This window comes from Benincasa hispida, chromosome 3 (genome assembly GCF_027475165.1).
Source record: "Benincasa hispida cultivar pf3 chromosome 3, pf3_genome.v1.1, whole genome shotgun sequence".
NCBI classification, from domain to species: domain Eukaryota; kingdom Viridiplantae; phylum Streptophyta; class Magnoliopsida; order Cucurbitales; family Cucurbitaceae; genus Benincasa; species Benincasa hispida.
This window is the reverse complement of record NC_143480.1, coordinates 39,405,605-39,429,102: the sequence shown is the minus strand read 5'-3', so window position 1 is coordinate 39,429,102 and position 23,498 is coordinate 39,405,605. Positions and strand designations below refer to the sequence as shown.

The 23,498-nt window shown below is 35.0% G+C and overlaps 1 pseudogene; it reads right to left on the bottom strand.

The window, feature by feature from the left end:
• Positions 1–4,865: 4,865 nt before the first annotated feature.
• LOC150037257 (uncharacterized) lies at positions 4,866–9,017 on the bottom strand (annotated as a pseudogene).
• Positions 9,018–23,498: the final 14,481 nt, after the last annotated feature.

Genomic DNA, 23,498 nt, shown 5'->3' with positions numbered 1-23,498 from the left:
TCTAATCCATGCATTGCAATCTAGTCTACCTTTTGTTTCTATATTTAAGAGATCAATCCAGTGTTGGTTGTAACTCTTAATATTCCATTATTTTTCAAAAATAAAAAATAAAAAATATTTAATATTAGTTTTACTGTTAAGTATTTAGATTCGAATCTTTTAGGATATAAAAAAAATGCCATTTTTTTAGGAATTGAAAACAGAAAGAACGATATAAAATCTCGCCCTTTGGTTGTTTGTATAAAACAGATAAGTCTACCATTAATCAAACATTAGAAGCTATGAAAAAAGAGAAAGCCGAAGGAAGAAGCAGAGCCAGCGAACAATTAAGAGCAGCTGGAATAACTGGTGGAAAAAAACAAACAAGCAAAGTGCTAATAGTTTTCAACAGTGACGACAAGGTATGTTTTTAATTTACTTGTAATGTATTTGAAAACATCAAATTTAATCATATATGTAAAACAGGGGAAAATAGAGACAATGGCAAGGGGATCAAGCAAAAAACATGCAACTCCAATAACTAGCAACAAACGAAAGCGCGATGCTTTTGCAATAGAGGTGAAAGTTCAAGCAAACGGACCAAGGATAAAAAGCAAGGTCAGGATTATTTGAAGAAAAAAAAAAGCAAGGTCAACAAGAATGTTAAGGGTTGAAAATCTTATAGATCTAAATTGTGATGTAGGCTGTGAAAAAAAAAAAGTTAGAACCAAACAAGAAAGGGAGAAAGGAAATAGTAGAAGAAAAAGAAGAGCAACATGAACTACATGAGGGAAAAGTATGATAATGTACATTTTATAAAATAATCTATTAATTATAGTGTATTTGTTAACGTATATACATAATATAATTATTAAATAATGAAATAGGATGAACAAGATAGTAATGAGTATGAAAAGGAAGAAGAGAAGCTAGAAGGGACATGTGAAAATGTGCACGATGAAAGTAAAGACAATGAAGAAGAACAGTCACAAAGTCGTGGGGAAACAACACTATCAGAAAAAAGATCATCTAGTGGAGAGTCGGACAAGAGGATGGAAACAACAAAAGGAAAAAAAATAATCATCTATGGAATGAATATATGTGAGGTATTCTTACTTAAATATTTACTGATATTTGTAAATATTAGGTAATAACTAGGTCAGATAAAGGGAAAGGTAAAGTAAGAACACGCCAAAAGGGAAAGACAAGTGAATTGATAGAACCACGTGAGATATTTTTACTCAAATACTCTGTACTTGTTTTTACTATTAGTATATTATTAAGCTTGTGTTTCTGGTTTATTTCAAATGTGTTAGGACTCTTTGTATCTGATGGATAGTGCAAGGAGAAATGAACCATTGAAAATAAACTTGCAAACAAAAACTTTTGTAATTAATAAAATCAAGGAGAATTTAAATGACGGGTTACAATAGAGATTTAGAGAAACCATTTTTGGACATTTCCTTGATTTTTCCATTACAAATCAATCTTTTCCATTGTTGTTACACCTAATAAAAAGACAATGTAAACCAAAGTCATCATCCCAGCTGAATTTCTTCATAAAGGGCCGAGTACTGAAATTTGGTTTGATAGAGTTTGCATTGATAACTGGTCTAAACTGTGGGGAATTATCAATAATTGATATAAGTGGAATAAAGTGAGGAGGAAATATAAGAAAAATGTACTTCGAGGATATGAAAGTTGTGAGTAGGTATTTTCTTAACATAGCTTTTAATGTTAGCAAGGCAGGATGTGACAGCAATAGGATAAAAATGGCAAAGTTGTATTTCTTGGAAAGTTTTCTTCTCCCAAAACAAGATTCGGTGAATGTGTATAGACCACATACTGATGATTGATGACGATGACCTCTTTGATAACTACCCATGGGGAAGGGTTGCATTTAATTTACTTGTTGATGTTATGCATAGAGCAATACACATCAAAGGTAAATCAGGAATATCAATGGAGGGATTCATATTCCCAATCTTAGCATGGGCATACGAGGTCATGCCCATCTTGAGCTCGTCACAAAATTTCTTTACCAGGAAGGTTTCTAACAATGTTCAAAGAATAGTAAATTGGGTTGTAGACAGTCAACCCAAATGGAAGGATCTCAAGCGAAAAGTATTTGATTCAAAAGAGGTATAAATATCTATACAACAAAATATACGTAGAGTTTTAAATTCTAATCTATAAACTAACATTTTATTCTCTTGTTTACTTGACAGCTTGAAATTTGTCCAATACTTGCAACCCCACATGAAATGACTATGCCATATTTTGCGCCATTCATTGAGGAGGAAAAAAGGGTGTTGCAAGAGGTCGAAGAAGAAATGAGAAAATATAGGCCGAAAGAGAAAGTGGTTGAACTATCCTTGAATAGAAGACTCGTTATCATATGACAAAGATGAAATAGAACAAAGGTTTGAAGGAATAGAGAAAATGCAAAAATTAATGAACAAAAGGATGAATGAAAATTTTGATGCCATGAAGAATAGTCAACAAATCTTAATGAAGAAGATAGATGACTTGGTGGAGTCGTTAAACAAACTAATTGACTACATGAAGACTACACAAGTTGTTCAATCACATGCATCAACAAGCAATCTGTTTATGGTATGTACACTAACTACACTGTATTTATTGTTTTTCATAGTACAAACCTATTATGAATTATATGGAAGCAGTCTGCATCCCAGTTCGAAAAGGAACTAGATGGTATTGAGAAAGAACAAGAAGAAAAAGAAGAAGAGAAGGGGTTGATTGATGATTCTGATGCTCCCACAATGGTTCGAAGAAAAGATGACGACGAGGACGAAGAAGGCAATGGAAACAAGGATCATGGACTGAAAATACAATCAGTAGTACACAAAGAAATATGCCATGGAGATAAAAACAAGGAGTCTGAAGAAAAATGAAGTAAAGAACCAGAGGTCAAGGTGAGTTGATATAAGCATGTTGCAGATTATACCGTTTAACAATACATGGAAATTGACTAGTATAATTGATTGAGATAAGACAATCAAGACGCTGATGAAGAAATCAATAAAGTGATTCGATCAATTGATGAACGAGAGATTTACAAGAAGTTGGAGACGTCAAACGAGCGAAAGACAACAATATTGGTATGTTCCTTTTAAACTGTACAATATGATAATTGTTATTTTTTAACCCAATACTAAATAAATTATTTGAACTTTTTAACGTGTTAATAGAATGACACAACTAAGGTCCTTCAAAGGTACAACCATTGTGGTGCACGGGTCAACCCCTACAACTAAGAAAGAAAGAGGTATCATACTACAACTAATGTAGATCTTGAACATATAATGTGTATTTCTACATATCTCTAACAGATGTTGTCTTTTTAATAACTAATAAAATGTCAAAAGGAAGTTGGAAATGACTGATAAGTTGTACAACATTGATGAAAATAACCTTGCTACAAGGATCATACTCAAACATGTAAGAACAATTGATCTTGTAAATTTGATCACTATTATAATTCATTAAGTCCTAACAACTAATTGGTAATTAAATGTTGTTATTTAAACGTAACTAAGCAAGAGTTGATCATGATGGCTAACCAAGAGGAGGAGAGAAGATCAAAGTAATGGGAACTAAAAAGAAAACTACCAAAAGTGAATGATGCGAGTCCACCAATGACAGACATATGGATAGATGCAGCAAGAGGGATAATATGAAAACCTCAAACCACGGATGAAAATACACCCCCAGATGGCCCATTATTTGACTTGCACCTAAGCCAAGCTTGATCTTGCAATGAATGAATCAACTGATTCTGGCTTTTTATGTGATTCCCAATTTGGATATTGAAAGTAGGATACATTCAGATTTTGTGGTAGCTATATGGGCAAATTCTATAATCTTGTTTTGGTATATGTTTTAAACTTTAGAACTTTTTAGTACTCTTGCTTCCTGTATTGAATGGATAGAATGATTTGAATATGTTGAGGTCGTCTCTGTTTTGATATACAGTTTAACTATTTTGGATTCTGAAAATATAATAGCTTTGGATTTGTGCAGCTGTTTTGTACGATTTTTTCTAGCCAACCCTATACTAAATAATCTCGGTAAAGTCTCAGTCGTCCAAAGGGCATATACATAAATTATTTGTAGGTGAATTGAACTTTTCACATTACACATACATAAAGTTTAATAACAACAAACACACTGTAATTATAAAGCATGCAGCTCAATCTCCAACCCTCAATAACATAAATGAACAATGGATATATCAAGTGATTTAGAATTGTTATCATTACTGTTTTGGTATATCAATAAATAGTTTGGATTGATTCCACAAGCACACTGTAATTCTAAAACGTTTAGATCAATTTCTAGTTATGAAAAATATAAATGATTGAATAACCAACATAAATTAGTAATATTTAACTTTCAATTTCATATACAATAATTGGTATATGATTACTATTTTTGTATATAATTTGAATATTTTGAAATGATTTCACAAACACACTATAATTCTAAAACGTTTAGCTCGATTTGACATTGAATAATACAAATGACTAAATAGCCAACATAAATTAGTAATAATTAACTTTCAATTCCATATATAATATTGGTATATCATTACTGTTTTTATATATAATCTGAATATTTTGAATTGATTTTACAAACGCATTGTAATTCTAAAATGTTTAGCTCAATTTCCCATTATGAATAACACAAATGATTGAACAAGCAACATAAATTAGTAATATTTAACTTTCAGTTCCATGTACAATCATTAATGCAAATAACAATTCCTTTCATAAATAGCATTAAGTTTGAACATCAAAGAACTGTTTGAAGGGGGAAAGTAAAGTAAAACAATACTAAACAATATAACACTGTAGGTGCATTCAATGTCGTATAGGATCCTTGCAAGATCTACAATTATGACCCCTCTTACCGCATTGACTACAGCGGACTGTAGCTTTGTTTTCTAAACACGACATGATTCTTTTTTTCTTAGGCCTCCCAGCCGGACGTTTGACATTAGGAGGAAGAACTAGATCATTGCCAACTACATGACTTGTAGTGAATTTTTGAACATTGCCAATAGGTCTCGTTTCCTTTTTGTATAACCAACGTAGATTGGAAACACGATAGAAATCATGTGCATATGACTACAGTTGAAGGTTCCTACGAGACAATGCAATGCATGCATGAGAGCACGGAATCATGTCTAGGTCCCACCGCCCACATGAGCAAGTACGATTTAGAATGTTAACAGCAAATTGGTTAGAGCGATCATGCACTTCAAATTCATACTAATTAATGGGGTACAAAAAAAAAAAAAAAAAAAAAAAAAAAAAAAAAAAAAACAGAAACGATAAACTTATCATTTTACTATTAATAATAGGCTCAATCAAATACAAATACTGTGTAACTAAAAGAACACTTACATCCATTGACCTATTCTCCCTTAAGGCTGATCGAATAATGTACTCTGCATGCGATGACAATTGAGAATTCTGGAAACTTCAATGATTATGACATTTGTAAAACCATTTTTGAACCAAACTACGGATAGATTCAAGGAGACCATTAATGGGTAATTCACGTGCTTCATTTAAAGCTGAATTCATGCACTCAGATATATTGGTTTTCATTAAGGAATATTTTTTCCTCCGACAAAATGACCTAGCCCATTTGGATTTGCCAACATCCTCTAATTCAATCCTAATGGATGGAGCAACCTCATCCAATTGCCTCATGTAATACTCAAATTTACCAATTGTATATGCTCTTGCACACATATGGAAAGTATCTTCAATTGGACGTGATTTATGGTTTTTAACAAGGTTTTTATACAAATGAAATACACACAACCCGTGTTTAATCATAGACAGAACTAACACCCTTGGCTATACTTTTATGACCATCAGACACAATAACATGGTCGTTAGAATCCTCAAAAACAGCTTTAAGATTACGAAAAAACCAAGACCATGATACATCATTCTCAAAATCGACAATGGCAAATGTAAGAGGTACAATCTGCGAATTGTCATCAAGTGTACAAACAGACAATAATGTCCCCATAAATTTGTTCTTTAGACATGCACCATCGACTGACATAATAGGAAAACAAAATTTTCATGCATCTGTAGAAGCAGCAAGCTCCATAAAGTAATACTTAAACCTACCTTCATCATCAGATTCTTGTGCTGTATATGTTCCTGTAAGTAATAAACATTTAGATTGATTATACAAGACAAAGTAGTGTGTATATAATTGCTTAAACTAAATATAGACGAGAAACATACCAGGATTGTTTTCAATCAACGCAGCTGAAAAATGGTGACAAATCGACGTATGATGACTCGGGAGTCCCCCTGAGGGTATTGAGGGAAATCTCGGACCTCTCCAAGCTTTATCATAACTTATATTTACACCTTGTTGTCTTCTTATATAGCTTACAACATCACACAGTCGGCATGGGACTTTGTCATTCATTTTTAAAAAATGACTTTGTACATTCAGCAACAATCCAAGATGTTGTTTGTCAATGACCATCTTTAACAATGTCAATAGAACATTTATGGATATCGATGAATTTTCGAACCATCCATACACCACCCTATACAGATGCACGTAGATACCACCCATAATCCTTGCAACGAATTTCAAACGAAGTTTTGTTTGACCTAGTAGTAGTAAGTTCGAAATTGTTTTTAAGAGCAAGAAAATAAACTGCTTTCTTCAATACAGAATTGCTACTAAAAAGTAAACCTACTCTAATGGGAATACCAGATTGAAAGACATCGAAATCTTGAGAATCAACGATTTCAGTGTTGTTCGTAGGATGTTTGAAAGATTGATCAATGTTTGCTGATTCATTATTCAAATACAGTGTATTTCGAGTGTTTGGGGTAAAGATACCACTACACATAAATTAATTTTGGGGAATCTAATAACATTGACATCAACCATAAAATATCATTATCTCCAACAATGCTAATAAGATTCGAATTGGAAGAACTTATCCGGTACATTGTAAAACGAGATATAGTTAACTCACCGGAGGGAAAAATTTTATCTTGGATATATTCCACAAATTGTTGGAATGATGAATTTGATGGACTATACGCATCACAATCTCGGAAATCATGGTACTGAGAATTCTCATCCCATCGACCATCAAATAGGAGTTTAACCCATTGTAAAGTCATAGCAAAAACAGTAGCAAAAGTTAATGAATTAGCAAGGAAACCTAAATCGATGAAATTTTTTGTGTACAAGTTCAAGCTAACAATCGAGTTGATTCTTGTGCAATCAACACATGGCCATTTTGTTAGGAACTGATATTTTTTTAGGAACGTTAAAATAATATCAAAATTGGTATATACACCTAATTTATTACAAATATGAGAAAAACAATATAGAAATTTGAAAAAAATATATGGATAAAAGAAGTTCCAATAATATATGGGTATTTCAAATATAGATTTGGTTTCAAAATCTGGATATTTTATTAAGGTGAGATAAATTTGAAAAGTTGTTAAACATAATCTAAGTTAATAATAAAACATAAAGATTGTGTTACCTAAAAATTAGGAAAGAAATTTTAATAATACATGGAAAATATAAATTTGGTTTTGAAATTTGGATATTTTATTAAGGTGAGATAAATTCAAAAATTAGTTAAATAAAATCTAAAATGATAATAAACTATATAGATTATATTAACTATATGAGCAAAATTAGGAAGGTCCTTGGCGAATATCGACAATTACCTGTACATATATCTCGACCCTGCTTTCTCTTTTGGAATTACCATGTATTTGTAGTTACGTCAACAACAACATCCCAAACAAGTCAAGGGTAAATCAGAAATTTTAAAATTTACGGCCATGTGCATGTCACATGAGTTGCCATAATTCTTATTCCTAGGCGGTTTTACTATTTTTCTGAATATTTTTCCGAATGAAACCTCAAAAACCGGCATACACTCCAATTCCCCAACTCTAAGGGTAATCCAAAGCGAGCATATCAATATGTGTTAGGGAAATTCGTATTTTAAATTCTCCATCACACTCTCTTCATTAGGTCGGGTCGACCCATTCTAATTCAAAAAAGTGAAGGCCCAAATCCAAGTGCTTCAAGCATTATTTGGACTTCAATCAGATTGATTCCTTTGATTATCAAGTCCATGACGGTAACATCTTGAGTTATCATGTAAAATTTTCATTATTGTTTTTGGATAGTTTGAAATTTGAGATTTAAATGATTGGTTAAATTAATTTCAGTTTAATTATTTTAAATTATTAGAGATTTAATTTGGCCTACGAATAAAAGTTGGATTATTTTTATTAAGATAATTCAATTGATTTTATGTGGATGGATGATTTAAATTATTTTGGAAGGAAAGTTTGGAAAGGATTTGGAATATTGAGATATTGAATAAGATTTTATTTAAATTGGAATTTATTTGAATTTGGTTTAAGAAAGGATTTCGATTTTTTTTTTTTTTTAAGAATTTGAAATTTTGAGGAGGTAATTGAAATTTGAAAAGGGAAAAGGAAAAGGATTTTAAAATTATATATATATATAAATTTTGGAGTAAAAAAAAAAAGAAATAAAAAGAAAGTTAATTAAATCTCTCTGCTACCCACGCGTGCGAGAAACCCTCCCGCAAACGCTTCTCTTCTCCGATCGCAAGACAACCTCGACCCACCCGAAGCTAGTCCGCCGACGCCGTCTCCTTCACCCAGACCGCCGCACGCCGCGCCGCTTCCAACCAAGTCGTCTGAGCCGTGCGCCTCTCGTTTTCGCTGGATCTGATCGTTGCATTTAAGTCGTCGTTCGCACCGACGCCCGGAGCCCACATCAGCTGTCACTCAAGCAGTGCAGGTCCTGGCTGTTCGCGTCTCTCAAGCCACTCGACACCATCAGCTGTCGCTTGTCGCCAGATTTAGCGTTATGCCTCCATTCTTGTAAACTGCCACTTCCAGCCACCGACCAGCCTCCACGTCGATGCCAGATCCACCGATTTCATTCTCCACCATCGTTCCTTTGGATTTTCACCGGATCGTGGAGTTGGGTCAGTTGTAGAAAGAAGCTAGCCTCACTTGTAGAAGAATCCTATATTTATTCTGATGCACTAGCTTCAACACAAGACAAGGTCAATCATGTAAACCACCTAGCGAAATATGATTGGGTCTTGGACTCTAGATGCACCTACCATATGATCCCTATAAGACCTTGGTTCAACAAAATTGGTCTACATGGGCAACAATCAAGCCTGTAAAATTGAAGGAATTGGATCAATCTCATAAAATTTCAAAAATGAAACTTTGAAGCTCCTTAGAAATGTAAGACATGTGGCACTTCTCAAGAGAAACTTGAAAATGCTAGATGTAGAAGGGTGTGAATACACAGGAGAGGATGAATTCTTGAAGTTCTTAAAGATTCTAAGGTGGTCCTAGTTAGAAAGAATGTCAATGACTTATTTGTGGTCAGAGGAGTTGAAATGATGACAGAGGCTTATGCAGTGACCACTAATCAATTTATGGAAGGAACTCTTATTCAAGAGAACCAGTGAGCGGAAGCAAGATCTTTCCAAGCCCATTGTGAAATAATAAACACATTCACAAACATATAAAAATAATTATGCATTATAGAGAAAATTACAGCATGCTTTCTTACTAAAACAAAGGGAATTGAGAGAAGTACCTTTGAAAAACTCTTCTTCACGTATCCCTCGATCTACATTGGTCAGCGAAGTCTCAACAATCACGAACGCAAAGAAATGAAGAGCAGTCATCTAGCAAAATCTCGTTCTCGTCGCAATCGTCTAGCAAAATCTCGCTCACGCTGCAATCACGAACTGTCTGATCCTTGAACGAAAACCCTCGACACTACCACTCGGTAATCTTGGCATTCTCGGAGTGAGAATCCGAGAGGTGTGGACTCTGTGTGATTTTGGTAGGGGGAAGGAGTATGTATACGATCGTACTACACAATCGAGTAAGTTGGAGAAAGGTTTAGTCTATCGTATAGACAATAGGTACTTGATCGTCCAACAATCTCTCGCTCTTGTGAGCAACCGTCCAAAAATCTCTCACTCTTGTGAGCAATCGTCTAACAATCTCTCACTATCATGAGTAATCGTCTAGCCAATAGTCTAACAATGTCTCGCTCTTATGAGCAATCGCCTAGCAATATCTCGCTCGATCGTTTAGTCTCTTGAAAGGGCTATCGTATAACTTTCTTTCGCCTAAACGATTAGTAAATCAATAATGAAGTGGTTGTCCCAAAAATGAAAACTATTTTCATTTTATTCTTCAATTATTAAAAAGTGAAATTAACCTCCCACTTGCACGGTTAATGGAAAAAATAAATAGCCAACTAAAACAATTATCTCATAATTGTTTTTATTATAAATAAATATAATAACTAACTTATCATATTATATTTATAACCTATAATTTTAATATCACATCATATGTAATATTTAAACCATAGTTCTTTTCTCCTTTATTTAATATAAATCATATTTATATTAGTTCCTCCAATTAATGTATCTAATACATCAAATCAATTATATCACATATAATTGAACCAATTTAATTATATCATATATAATCAAATTCTCTCTTGTTAATTTGAACACTTCAAACTAACCCAAAAATTGATTCTTAACTTGAATCCATTGAGTACCAAGGGGACCTTATGGACCTGTAGCTTGAAGCTCCAACTGTACGTGAATAAGTAATTAAACTTTTTAACCACGATATCCACAATAAGTTAACTACCGGGCACTCAACTAAAGACTGATAGCTGCACTCTTTGCAATACAATCAACAGTACGATAACCCTTCATAGATTGCACGTAAGTATAACTGGGTTAGTTTACTGTTTTGCCCTTGTAGTTATATCGAATTCCTTAAGTACCACTGATTCGTCTAATGAACGATACATCATAGTGCTACTATGAGTGAACATTTCTCGAGCCATGAGAAATGTGTGGCACCACATTATTCAAGTCCCGGAATCAGCCCTTAAGAGAGTAATCTATCTACTTACCCCTGTTTCGGGGAAGGAGTGAGTTCCATCTTGTGTAGCTGAGTTCCCAACTCCCCAATAAGACGAATCCCCAAAGTGGTAGCTTTGAGTCGGCAATCTGGCTACTCGCACCCATGCAAATCAAAGGACTGCCCTCATAAGCAGGAGTTCCCAACTCACTCAGGATTAAGGTTATGTTACCTATGGTCATCCTAGTGAAATGAAAATCTCTGTCATGAACAACATTATATAACGAGACTAAACATTTCGTAGTTCTGTCTTATATAAACTTCTTTGTATAGGATACCTCCACTCATATGTCTCCACATGAATGATCAGGATCATACCATTTGTAGCACTTTACAACACTTGTAAGATTTACAAAGCAGGTCGTATCCGTAGTGTCACCAGGATAAGGTTTCCCTCCTTTATTCATATATTACAAACCATTTAGGTATTTACTTAAGGCATGATCCACTTGTATGTCTCCACATACATGCTTAAGTTACAATGATAACCAGGGATCTTAGTTTATTGGTTTGTGGTTAATGCAACTAAAATATCTCATATTTCATAGACAATAGTGAAGAAAATATCTCATATTATTACATCACAAATGTTTGTTCATACACATGTTTACAAACTACATGACCTTACGAGATTTAGGACATCAACCCCAACAATCTCCCACTTATCCTAAAGCGAATGGGTGTATAAGAGAAATACAAGTACAAAATAATAAACTAGGGCACTAAGACCCAGTACAAAATCTCCCACTTGCCCTAGTCCAGCCACGGACGGTCCCGTAGACCCATGGTCTGTAGGTGACCCTAAAAAACTATAGTCGTGAGAGCCTTTGCAAACGGGTCAACAAAGTTGTGCTCCGAAGCTATCTTCGTGACTATCACGTCCCCTTGATGCACAATCTTATGGATAAAATGATATTTTCACTCTATATGTTTGTCGCGCTTATGACTCCGAGCCTCCCTAGAGTTTATCACAATAAAGGATGATGGGCCTAGACATGTATGGAACAACTTCGAGATCAGTTAGGAACTTCCTAAGCCAAAGGGCCTCCTTAGCAACTTCACAAGTCGCTACATACTTGACCTCCATCGTGGAGTCATCAATGCATCCCTGCTTAGTACTTCGCCACACTACAGCCCCTTCGTTAAAAGTGAACACTGATCCTAAAGTGGATTTCTAAGAATCCTTATCAGTCTGAAAATCAGATTTCGTATATCCAGTAAGGATCAAATCCTTAGATCCATACACGAGCATGTAGTTCCTCATTCTCCGAAGATATTTAAGCATGGCAATAGGTGATCGATTCAGTTTGCAAACCTTTTACTCTTGACCTTGGGCGATGAATCCCTCAGGCTGCACCATATAAATGATCTCCTCAAGATTACCATTCAAAAAGACAATCTTGACATCCATTTTCCATATCTCATAGTCATAATATGGGGCAATGGACAGAAGGATGTGGATAGACTTAAGCATGGCAACAGGTAAAAAAGTCTCCTCAGAGTCAGCTCCCTCCACCTAGGTATAACCCTTTGCCACAAGTTTAGCCTTGAAGGTTTGCATCTTCCCATCAGCACCCCATTTCCTCTTATAGATCCATTTACAACCTATACGTTTACCCTCATCAGGTTGATCTACAAGATCTCATACTGAGTTGAAGTACATAGACTCCATCTCGAGATCCATGGCTTTGACCCATTCATCCTGGTCAACATTCTCCATTGCCTTCTTATAAGAAAATGGATCCTCAACCTTGCCATCTGCTACCATAGCTAGGATTTTAGTGAATCCCATATAGCGAACAGGTGGGTTCGTAACTCTCCCACTATGTCGAGGTTCTCTCAACTCTTGAGGTGGATTTGACCTACTAGATGAACTACCATCAACAACTATTGTTGATGTAGCAGGCCCTTCAATAACTTTTGTTGAATTTCAGTGGTTTCGTTGGAAATTTCACGCAACACATTTTTACTTTGTGGACTGTGCTCCCTCATATGATCCTCCTCAAGGAAGGTAGCATTTTTATACACAAACACCTTGTTTTCCTTAGGATCATAAAAGTAACCTCCTCGTGTACCTTTGGGGTAGCCTACAAATAGGCACAGCCTCGAACGTGGTTCCAGTTTTTTAGAATTAGCCTCAAGAACATATGCTGAGCAACCCCAGAAGTGAAAGTGACGCAAACTAGCTTTACGCCCATTCCACAACTCCAAAGGTGTTCTAGCAACACTCTTGGAAGGAACACAGTTGAGGATATAGTTTTTGTTGAACAAATCTGAACACCATCTTTTAGAATAAACACTTTATTCACTGAAAAGTTGAGAGTATATTTATATTCAATCGAACATTTTATAGAAATTATAATCCTTTTTAACTCGGGAACGACATATACATCATTCAGAATGATAAATTTATTCTGTAAAGTCAACTGGAGCTCTCCCACTACCACAGTTGAGACGACGTTCTTGTTGCCTACTCGCATCATCATCTCACCAGCCTCAAGCTGTCACTAGGATCTAATCCCCTGAAAAGAAGAAAAAAGATGATTAGTGGCCTCAGAGTCAATAATTCAGGTAGAATCATCATTCTCCACTAAACAAGTTTCTAAAACTAGTAAATCATATTTACCTTGTTTTGCCTCAGCCTTAGTCTTCTTCTTCTCCTTCAACCAGCGAGGACAGTTTCGCTTCCAGTGCCCATCCTGGTTGCAATGGAAACATTTTCCTTTTTCAACCGACACTGGTCGCCTACCCCGTTGTGTGACAGGTTATGGGTTAGCAGGTGGCTTCCCTTTTCCCTTACTACCCTTTTTCTTCTTCCACTTTATAGTGTTCGAAGTAAAAGGTACAGACTTAGTTCCCTAAGTTGAACCTCGATGGAACTTCTTAGATGATGAAGCAAAATTTGCCTCACCAACCTTCCTTTCCTTACTTTTCAGCAAGGATTGGAATTTCTGCAACTCGTTGAGGAGAGTTGTAAAGGAATAATCAACTTTGTTCAGCACAGTATTGCTGAAAAAGTGCAGAAAGCTTTTTGGCAACGTTTGCAGAATTATGCTAACCTGGCTGCCCTCATCAATGCAGGCCCTATTCATCTCTCTCACATTGAAGTGGACCATCATGTTCAGAATGTGTTCTCGAACAAATGTACCCTCCTCCATTTTGGAGTTGAAGATGCATTTTAGAGCTTCATTCTTAAGTTGTTCAGATGGTTGTCCGAACATTCCCCGTAGGGACTCCATGATCTCATGTGCAGAGACCATAGACTTATGCTTCTTGGCCAAAACGTCGTTCAAACTGGCCAAGATGTAGGCTCGAGCCTTCTCATTCGTTCGTGTCCATTTCTCATATGCCTCCCGAATATTTCGAGCGGCAGTTTGAGTTAGAATAGGAGGACACTCATCTGCAAGGACGAACTTCAGGTCATCGATGATAAGAATGGTATTAATCGTGTTTTTCTAACTAGCGTAGTTTTCACCAGTCAATTTTTTGGCACTGAATAGAGCTAATGTGGTTGTTGCCATTTTAAAGTTACTGAAAAACATGAACAAACTTAATAAGTCTATGAATTACAACTTTTAACACCAATTTTAGCTTTAGCAAAATAGTTCAAATGTACCCTAAATGAAATGACATCTAATTTGCAATGATGCCCCAGCGTGGCAGGAAAAAAGTCACCGATGGGGTGATTGAGTGCCCTTTTACTAGGATGAGACATTCTCAACCATTAGACAGAAACAACTCTTGTAACTGACTCTAACAGTCACCATTTCTCAGTCTAGAACTATTAACCTTGAACGATTCTGCGTAAGTTTAACCCCTCATTTTAGGCCTTAGAGCCCCGCCCTAATAGGCCCACCATAAGGAAAAAGTAGATTAGGACAAAAGACTAAAGTGACCTTATCCTATACAAGAGTCCTTTAGGGGGACACACCTAAGGTGCCTTGAGGCGTACAAAACGTTGTCCAACTTAATAAGAGAGACCGTAGGACATGTTGTCACACGTCCCACTCTCACTTACTATGAACATTCTCTCCATTCATCTTGATATTGACCTACCCAAATACCATCCTTTAGGGGGACACTCCCAGAGTACCTCGAGGCCGAGGATTGATCTTACGGTGTGAACATTAGGGAGAAACGTGAAGAGGTTTAAGTGAAGTATCATATACCCCAAGTACCTCCCACTTAATGTTCTACATAGGGATTCATTAACTTAGACAATCCAACTACTGATTTTATTTAAGTGTGAGTTTAATTTTCTAAAAAACAACTCTTACTTTTGATAATTAAACAAGTTCGAACAAGTCCCATTAAAAACTTTAATGGACTATTATCAAATTTGCATGTATGCATCAAATCTATCTAATTCACTTTTCCAGGTTGGTTCCTAGGTAGGAGTATTCTATTTCCGTCAGCTTAAGTACCCCAGCCTAGACAAAACCCACCTTAGATAAAAGGTCCCTTATAGGTACATATTTAATCTTTTATTTGTCAATTTAATCCTATTAAACTGATTAAAAGATTAAACTTAGGTTTCTCATCTCATTAGAACTGTGATCTTAGGTCTATCTCCATCAAATTTCATAACTATTTTAAAACATGATTCAAGCCTAAGTTTGCATGCATGTATTTCTTATTGATTTTAGTACTAATTTCCATTATAACACTTATAAAAGGAAACAACCAAAATCATCCACATTGCTAAGCTAGACTAGGTATTTATAACTCTTATAAATTAACCTATGTGTCATGCTTTATGCAATGTTCATTCATTACTATATATAACTCTTGTATAAAAAATAATGAATTAAGCATACGTGCTTCCATACACCCTTATACTATAACATTTATAATATAAAGATGATGTATGAATATGCTTAATGCATGCATAAATATAACTCTTATATTATATGATGCATGAGCATGCTCTTAATTAATTTAAACACGTAAGCTACTATATCATAACTCTTACAATATAGAGATGATGCATGACAAATGTATAACCTATGGTGGGATTTAAAACTATATAGCATACTATATGACATATAACTTAAACATACATCTCATGTACATTCACAAAAAATTAATGGACCGGATGACTAGCCTAAAAAACCAGAAAGGAAAACTATCTATTACATAAACCATCGAGTAAACTGGTTCAAACAGGTGAACCGGGTCTTGAACCACTCGGGCAAAGCCTCGCTTCCTGATCGTGTAGCGTTCTATGTGATCGTCTACCCCCATCATTTACATGATCGAGTAGCCAACGCAAACTGATTAAGTAAACACTTTACTCGTTCATTTAGCATCAGTCAAACGATCGTTTAGTAAATGCTACACGATCTAGTTAGAACTGTTCTACTCGATCGTTTAGCCAAATCTAAATGATCGTATAGCCTGGGCTACACGATCTGACCAACTCTTAGTCTTCTTCTTCCTCAAAGTAAACTGCATCTTCATGCCTTGAAGCTTCATCACGAGCGACTCTTACAGACTCAAGCTCTTTAAATTACAGACTTGATAGCAAGTTAATATGACCAAAAAACACAAGGGCCCTTACAATTAACTTTGAAATGTAAAAGAAAGCAATAACCAGAGACAATCATCCTAGAAACTCCATTAATCCACATCCACAATTACATTTAACACTTAAATATAATGTACACATGCTTATAACCCACCAAGAATGTAAATGCAATTTAATACATCAATGGATTTGAAATATCAGAACAAACTGGCTCTAACACTAATTGAAGGAACTCTTATTCAAGAGAACCGTGAGCGGAAGCAAGATCTTTCCAAGCCCATTGTGAAAGAATAAACGCATTCACAAACATATAAGAACAGTTATGCATTATAGAGAAAATTGCAGCATGATTTCTTATAAAACAAAGGGAATTGAAAAACATACCTTTGACGAACTCTTCTTCACGTATCCCTCGATCTACACTGGTCAGCAAAGTTTCAACGATCACGAACGAAAAGAAATGAAGAGCAGTTGTCTGGCAAAATCTCGCTCTCGTTGCAATCGTCTAGCAAAATCTCGCTCTCGCTGCAATCACGAACTGTCTGATCCTCAAACAACAACCCTTGACACTACCATTCGATACTCTTGGTATTCTCGGAGTGAGAAACCAAGAGGTTTGGGCTCTGAGTGATTTTGGTAAAGGGAAGGAGGATGTATATGATCGAACTACACGATCGAGTAAGTGGGAGAAAGGTTTAGTCTATCGTACTCGATTGTCTAGTATTTAGTCTATCGTACTCGATCGTCTAGTAATCTCTCGCGCTTGAGAGCAATCATCTAACAATCTCTTGCTCTCGTGAGCAATCGTCTAGTCAATCATCTAGCAATGCCTCGCTCTCTTGAGCAATCGTCTAGCAATCTCTCGCTTGATCTTTTAGTCTCTTGAAAGAGCTATCGTATAGCTTTCTTTCGCCTGATCGATTAGTAATTCAATAATGAAGCGGTTATCCAAAAAATGAAAACTCTTTTCATTTTATTCTTCAGTTATAAAAATTGAAATTAACCTCCCACTTGCACGGTTAATGGAGAAAATAAATAACTCATAATTGTTTTTATTATAAATAAATATAATAACTAACTTATCATATTATATTTATAACCTATAGTTTTAATATCACATCATTTGTACTATTTAAGCCATAGTTATTTTCTCCTTTATTTAATATAAACCATATTTATATCAATTCCTCCAATTAATGTATCTAATACATAAATCAATTATATCACATATAATTGAACCAATTTAGTTATATCATATATAATCAAATTCCCTCTTGTTAATTTGAACACTTCAAATTAACCCAAAAACTGATTCTCAACTTGAATCCATTGAGCTACCAAGGGGACCTTATGGACCTTTAGCTTGAAGCTCCAATGGTACATGAATAACTGACTAAACTCTTTAATCACGATATCTACCATCCGTTAACTATCGGACACTCCACTAAAGACCGATAGCTGCACTCTTCATACTACAAATATATTTCTGTGTCTATTGGATAAACTAACCAACAGTACGATAACCTTTCACAGATTGCTCATAGTTACCTCTAAATTCTTAAGTACCACTGATTCCTCTAATGAACAATACATCATAGTCCTACTATGAGTGAACACTTCTTGGGCCATGAGAAAGTGTGTGGTACCATATTGTTCAAGCCCCAGAATCATCCCTTAAGGGAGCAATCTATCTACTTACCCCTACTTCGGGAAAGGAATGCATTCCATCTTGTGTAGCTGAGTTCCCAGCTCCCTAATCAGACGAATCCTCAAAGTGGTAGCTTTGAGTTGGTAATCTGGCCACTCGCACCCATGCAAATCAAAAGACCGCTTTCATATGCAGGAGTTCCCAACTCATTCAGGATGAAGGTCATGTTCCCTATGGTCATCCTAGTGAAATGAAAGTCTCCCTCATGAACGACATTGTATAATGAGACTAAACATTTCGTAGTCCGGTCTTATACAAAATCCTTTGTATAGGATACCCCCACTCATATGTCTCCACATGACTGATCGGGATCTGATCATCTGTAGCATTTTATAACACTTGTAACATCTACAAAGCGGGTCGTATCCGTAATGTCACAAGGATAAGGTTTCCCTCCTTTATCTATATACTACAGACTATTTAGGTTATCTCTTAAGGCATGATCCATTTGTATGTCTCCACATACATGCTTAAGTTACAACGATAACCAGGGATCTTAGTTTATCGTTATGTGGTTAATGCAACTAAAATATCCCATATTTCATAGACAAAAGTGAAGAAAATATCTCAAATTATTATATCACAAATATTTTTTCATACACGTGTTTACAAACTACATGACCCTAGGAGATTTAGGGCATCAACCCCAACAATCTCCTACTTATCCTAAAGTGAGTGGGTGTATAAGAGAAATACAAGTACAAAATAATAAACTAGGGCACTAAGGCCCAGTATAAAATCTCTCACTTGCCCTAGTCCCTCCGCGGATGGTCTTGTAGACCCATGCTCTTAGGTGACCCTAAAAAACTACAGCCATAAGAGCCTTTGTAAACGGGTCAGCAATGTTATGCTCCAAAGCTATCTTCGTGACTATCACATCCTCTCGATTCACAATCTTGCGGCTTAGATGATACTTCTGCTCTATATGTTTGTCGCGCTTGTGACTCCTAGGCTCCCTGGAGTTCGCCACAGCACTACTATTATCACAATAAAGGGTGATAAGCCTAGAAATGTCTGGAGCAACTTCCAGATCAGTCAGGAATTTCCTTAGCCAAATGGCCTCCTTAGCAGCTTCACAAGCCGCTACATACTCGGCCTCCATATAGTGTTTCGCCACACTACAACCCCTCTGTTAAGAGTGAGCACTAATCATAAAGTGGATTTTCGAGAATCCTTATCAGTTTGAAAATAAAAGTTCTTGTATCCAGTAAGGATCAAATACTTAGATCCATACAGAAGCATGTAGGCCCTCGTTCTCCAAAGATACTTGAAGATATTCTTGATGAGCATGTTGGGATTAGTGTCCTAATTCTCCCGGAGTCTCGTAGTTTGTAACTTGTACACATTGTTATGAATAAAATAAGAGTTATTTTATTTGACATTTACTCATATCCAATAAATAAAGCTTCATGGTTATTGTATGTAAACATAAACATGTATATGAGATATACAAGTGGATCATGCCTTAAGTAATAACCTAAAAAGGTCTGTAGTATAAGGATTAGGAGAGATACCTGATCCTGGTGATACTACGGATACGACTCGCTTTGTAGAGGTTTGCAAGTGTTGTGTGAAGAAAATCGAACACGAGGATTTTCATGAGCAGCGGAAGGATCATTCCAAATTACAATCGTATATGCACATTACAATTACAATCACAAACGGAAACAAATGGTTATGTGAAATACATAAATTACAGCATGCTACACAAATGATCAAAGACAAGAGCAACACACTTTTGTAAACTCATCACAAAGTTCCTTGATCATGAATGCTCGATCACAGCTATACAATAACACACGAACGTTTGCCCAACATGACCGCTACACTGTACGAACATCGCGTACTTGAACTAAGCGATCGCCTTAGTCACGAACACCCCAAACAACACGAATGGCCTCCACAGAACTTGACAGTGTCAAGTTGAGTATGGCACCACCAAGAAGGCTATCTTGGTATTCTTGGTGTGAGAATTCAGAGGGTGGGCTTTGTGTGGACTTGGTTTAAGGTAGAAAGCAGGAGGAAACACAGTCGTGTAAACGATTGAGCAATTGGGAGATGGATGAACTTATCGTATTTTCCTTATGATTCTGAGTCTATTGTTGAGTATTTTCTTTCTTTCGACTATTTTAGGTCATTTGATTCTTTCTTATTTTCTTTTTTACCAAATATTAGAAAATCCAAATTCGACCTATCTAGTTCACGAAAGAGGATGAGTTCTCTTATAGTCCTTCTCGGCTATATAGATTCATCCAAGAAAGGACTGGAGAAATATGAGAATTTTTATGTACCTTGAAAAGCATAAAAGACTGGTCGCGTCGAGCAATCGACGTTAAAAATTTGTCCTTCCTAGAGGTAGCCAAGCGTAAAAAATAAAACAACTTAAAAATTTGCCCTTCCTAGAGGTAGCCAAGCGTAAAAAAATAAAACAACTTTTACTTGCTTTCTTTAGTAGCTTTCTAGGTTTAGAAAATTTTAGACTAACTTTCTTCATTTTCTTGTAACTTTTCTTTTCCTTTCTTTTTATTATCTTTTTTTTTGTAGGAACAAAAAAATGAAAGAAAAATTAAAAAAATTTGATGCAGGAAAAGAACACATGAAAAGAACAAGAACAAACTAAGAAAAATTTCTACCACCACACCCTTTGCATGAAATCAGGGGAGTTCTTTGTTCCTTTTTTTTTCTTCTCGCTCATATTTTAGTTTTATCAACATTGAGGACAATGTTTAGTTTTTAATTTGGGGGTAGGAATACATTGCATGTTCTTAACATTTTTTTTAGGGTTGTTAAAAATGGCCTTATAAAAATGTTTGCTTTGTTTGCTCTATTATCTCTATTAACTTTGCATGTTTGGAACCCTTGAGCACCTGAGCTTGGGTTATGTGGATTTTATGATCTTGATGAAATATATCTTGATTAAGCTCTATTACATTCCTATGGCATTCTTTTTTATTCTCTTAAGAAACATAATATCATTATCTTGGCATCATTTTTTCTTTTTATATGACTCATTTTTGCTTTCTATGCATGATTCATCTAAGTATGTTCATTCATTCAAGAATAACATTCACTTTGTTTGTCATGATCATTTTATTTTCTCAATCTTTTGATTCTTATCAATGAACTTTGATGATACATTCTCTCAAGTAATGATATAAATCAATTTTAAACTTCTTAAAATCTTTTCTTACAAAATTTTGAAACTCATTTTTCAAAAGAAACTTTATTTTACTTTTAACTTCATAAGAAATTGAATACTTAGTCTTTAGATTTATTTAGAATCTTAAACTTTTAGAAATGTCATATCTACTTAATTTTCTTTATTAACCCTAATAAGACAAACTTTGGTCTAAGAACAATCATCTTTTTTTAGAGGTAAGTATAGACATAGAGGAAGAAAAATGGCTCAGTGTATAAAAATTGCTAGCACACACAAAATAATAATAATAATAAAAAAAAAAAAGGCAAACTTGCGAATTGAATAACAAAATAACATAGGCCTTCACTAACATGTGTGTGCGCATAGGTAGAGGTGAAAAGAGCTACTTCCATCGTGTTAGTTAGGGCCTGCGAGAAAAGAGTGATAGGTTCCCTGCAGTGTGAGTATGAAAGCTATCCCTCTAAGTAAAAGAAATGTCGTTTACGTTTTGTATGTGTGACTCTTTTTTTTTAAAAAAAAAGGGCACCCTTGTATTAGAATTGACTCTATCCAATACAAGTTAGGTATATCATAGACCGATAACCAAGCCAGTATATGGCGAAGAGGAATTGAGAGTTGGATATAGTCTTTCTACTAGTTTTAGCCTTTAAATAAACTAAAACTGAGTATTCTCTTCTTTTATGGCTTTACAAGAAAAAGACGTTTTCTTCTCAAAAATAGGATTCAATGCTTTGTTAGAAAAACTTTAATGGTTTAAATGCCAATTTGTATCATTCGTTTGCTTGATTGTTGAAAAGAGAGATATGAATTAAATTTTTTAGTAAACCATATGAACATATTAACATTTTTTTAATGAGTTCTCTGAACGAATGCACGATTGAATTCATGTTTTTGTTTGAATGTATGCATATTTCTAGTTTAGACATGCTTGGGATGACCAAGAGTTAAGTTGGGGGTGTTTTGTTAGGTCTTTCAAGGATGTATATTTTCTATGTTGATTCCCTCAGAAATTGTGTTGATTATTTTCTTTAGATGCTAATTGTGTAGGTAAAACGGTCCCCGAGGCATTTAGGAGTCATTACAAGAAAATTGTACCAAAAAGATAAAAAAAAAAAACCAATAAAATCAACAAATTGAAGAGAATGGAGTAAACAGAAAAATACAATCGAGTAAATGAGTGCCATCGAGTATTTAGAAAAATACTATAAAGTACAATCGAGTAAGGTTGTCAAGTCATCGAGTAATTACAAAAAAGGTCATTGAGTGAATGCTACCGAGTAATCGAGCATCGAGTATTGACCATTGAGCATCGAGTATAAAATAGAAAACTTGATGTGTTCATTCTTTCTTCTGGATTTTGACGTGATTCATCCCACACGCGAGCCTCGCACAACCAAGCGTCAACGATGCGTCTCAACACTATCCCTACAACTATAAATAGATTTCTTTCATTTTTTCTTAAAGGAAGAAGAAAGATTTCTTTCAATTTTGCTGAAGAGAGGAAGCACGATTTCATGGAGGCTGGAATTTCTCTTTGCATCAATTAGTCTCTATGGTAATTTTGTTTCCTACCTAGGTTAGATTTTGATTTCTTTTTCATTTATAATCAATAACTTGTAATTCTTTATGAATTTGTCTATAGGTCTGTGAAGTATTTCAATCTTGTTTCTATTTCAAGGGTTCTTGAAAATTCTTTTGAGTTTTCTACTTTTCTTTATCAATAGCAATTTGAATTTGAGCATTCTTGAATCTAATTTTAATTCTTGAAGCATGCTAAATGATCTATATATTGAGCATGTTTAGCCTAGATACTTGATTTCACTAGAAGAAATTCGGGCTTTAATGTTGGTTGGAAAAAGTGAAACCGGATGTATAATGTCAGTTTTATTTTTTTAAAAAAAAAACGAATCTTTAATGTCGGTTTTAAACCGATATTGTAGGTATACCTTTAATGTCAGTTTAAAACCAACATTAAAGATCCACTTTTTTTTAAAAAAAAAAAAAAAAAACACAACTGATTTCCCCCCATTTTTTTTTCATTTCCCGCTTTACTCCCCC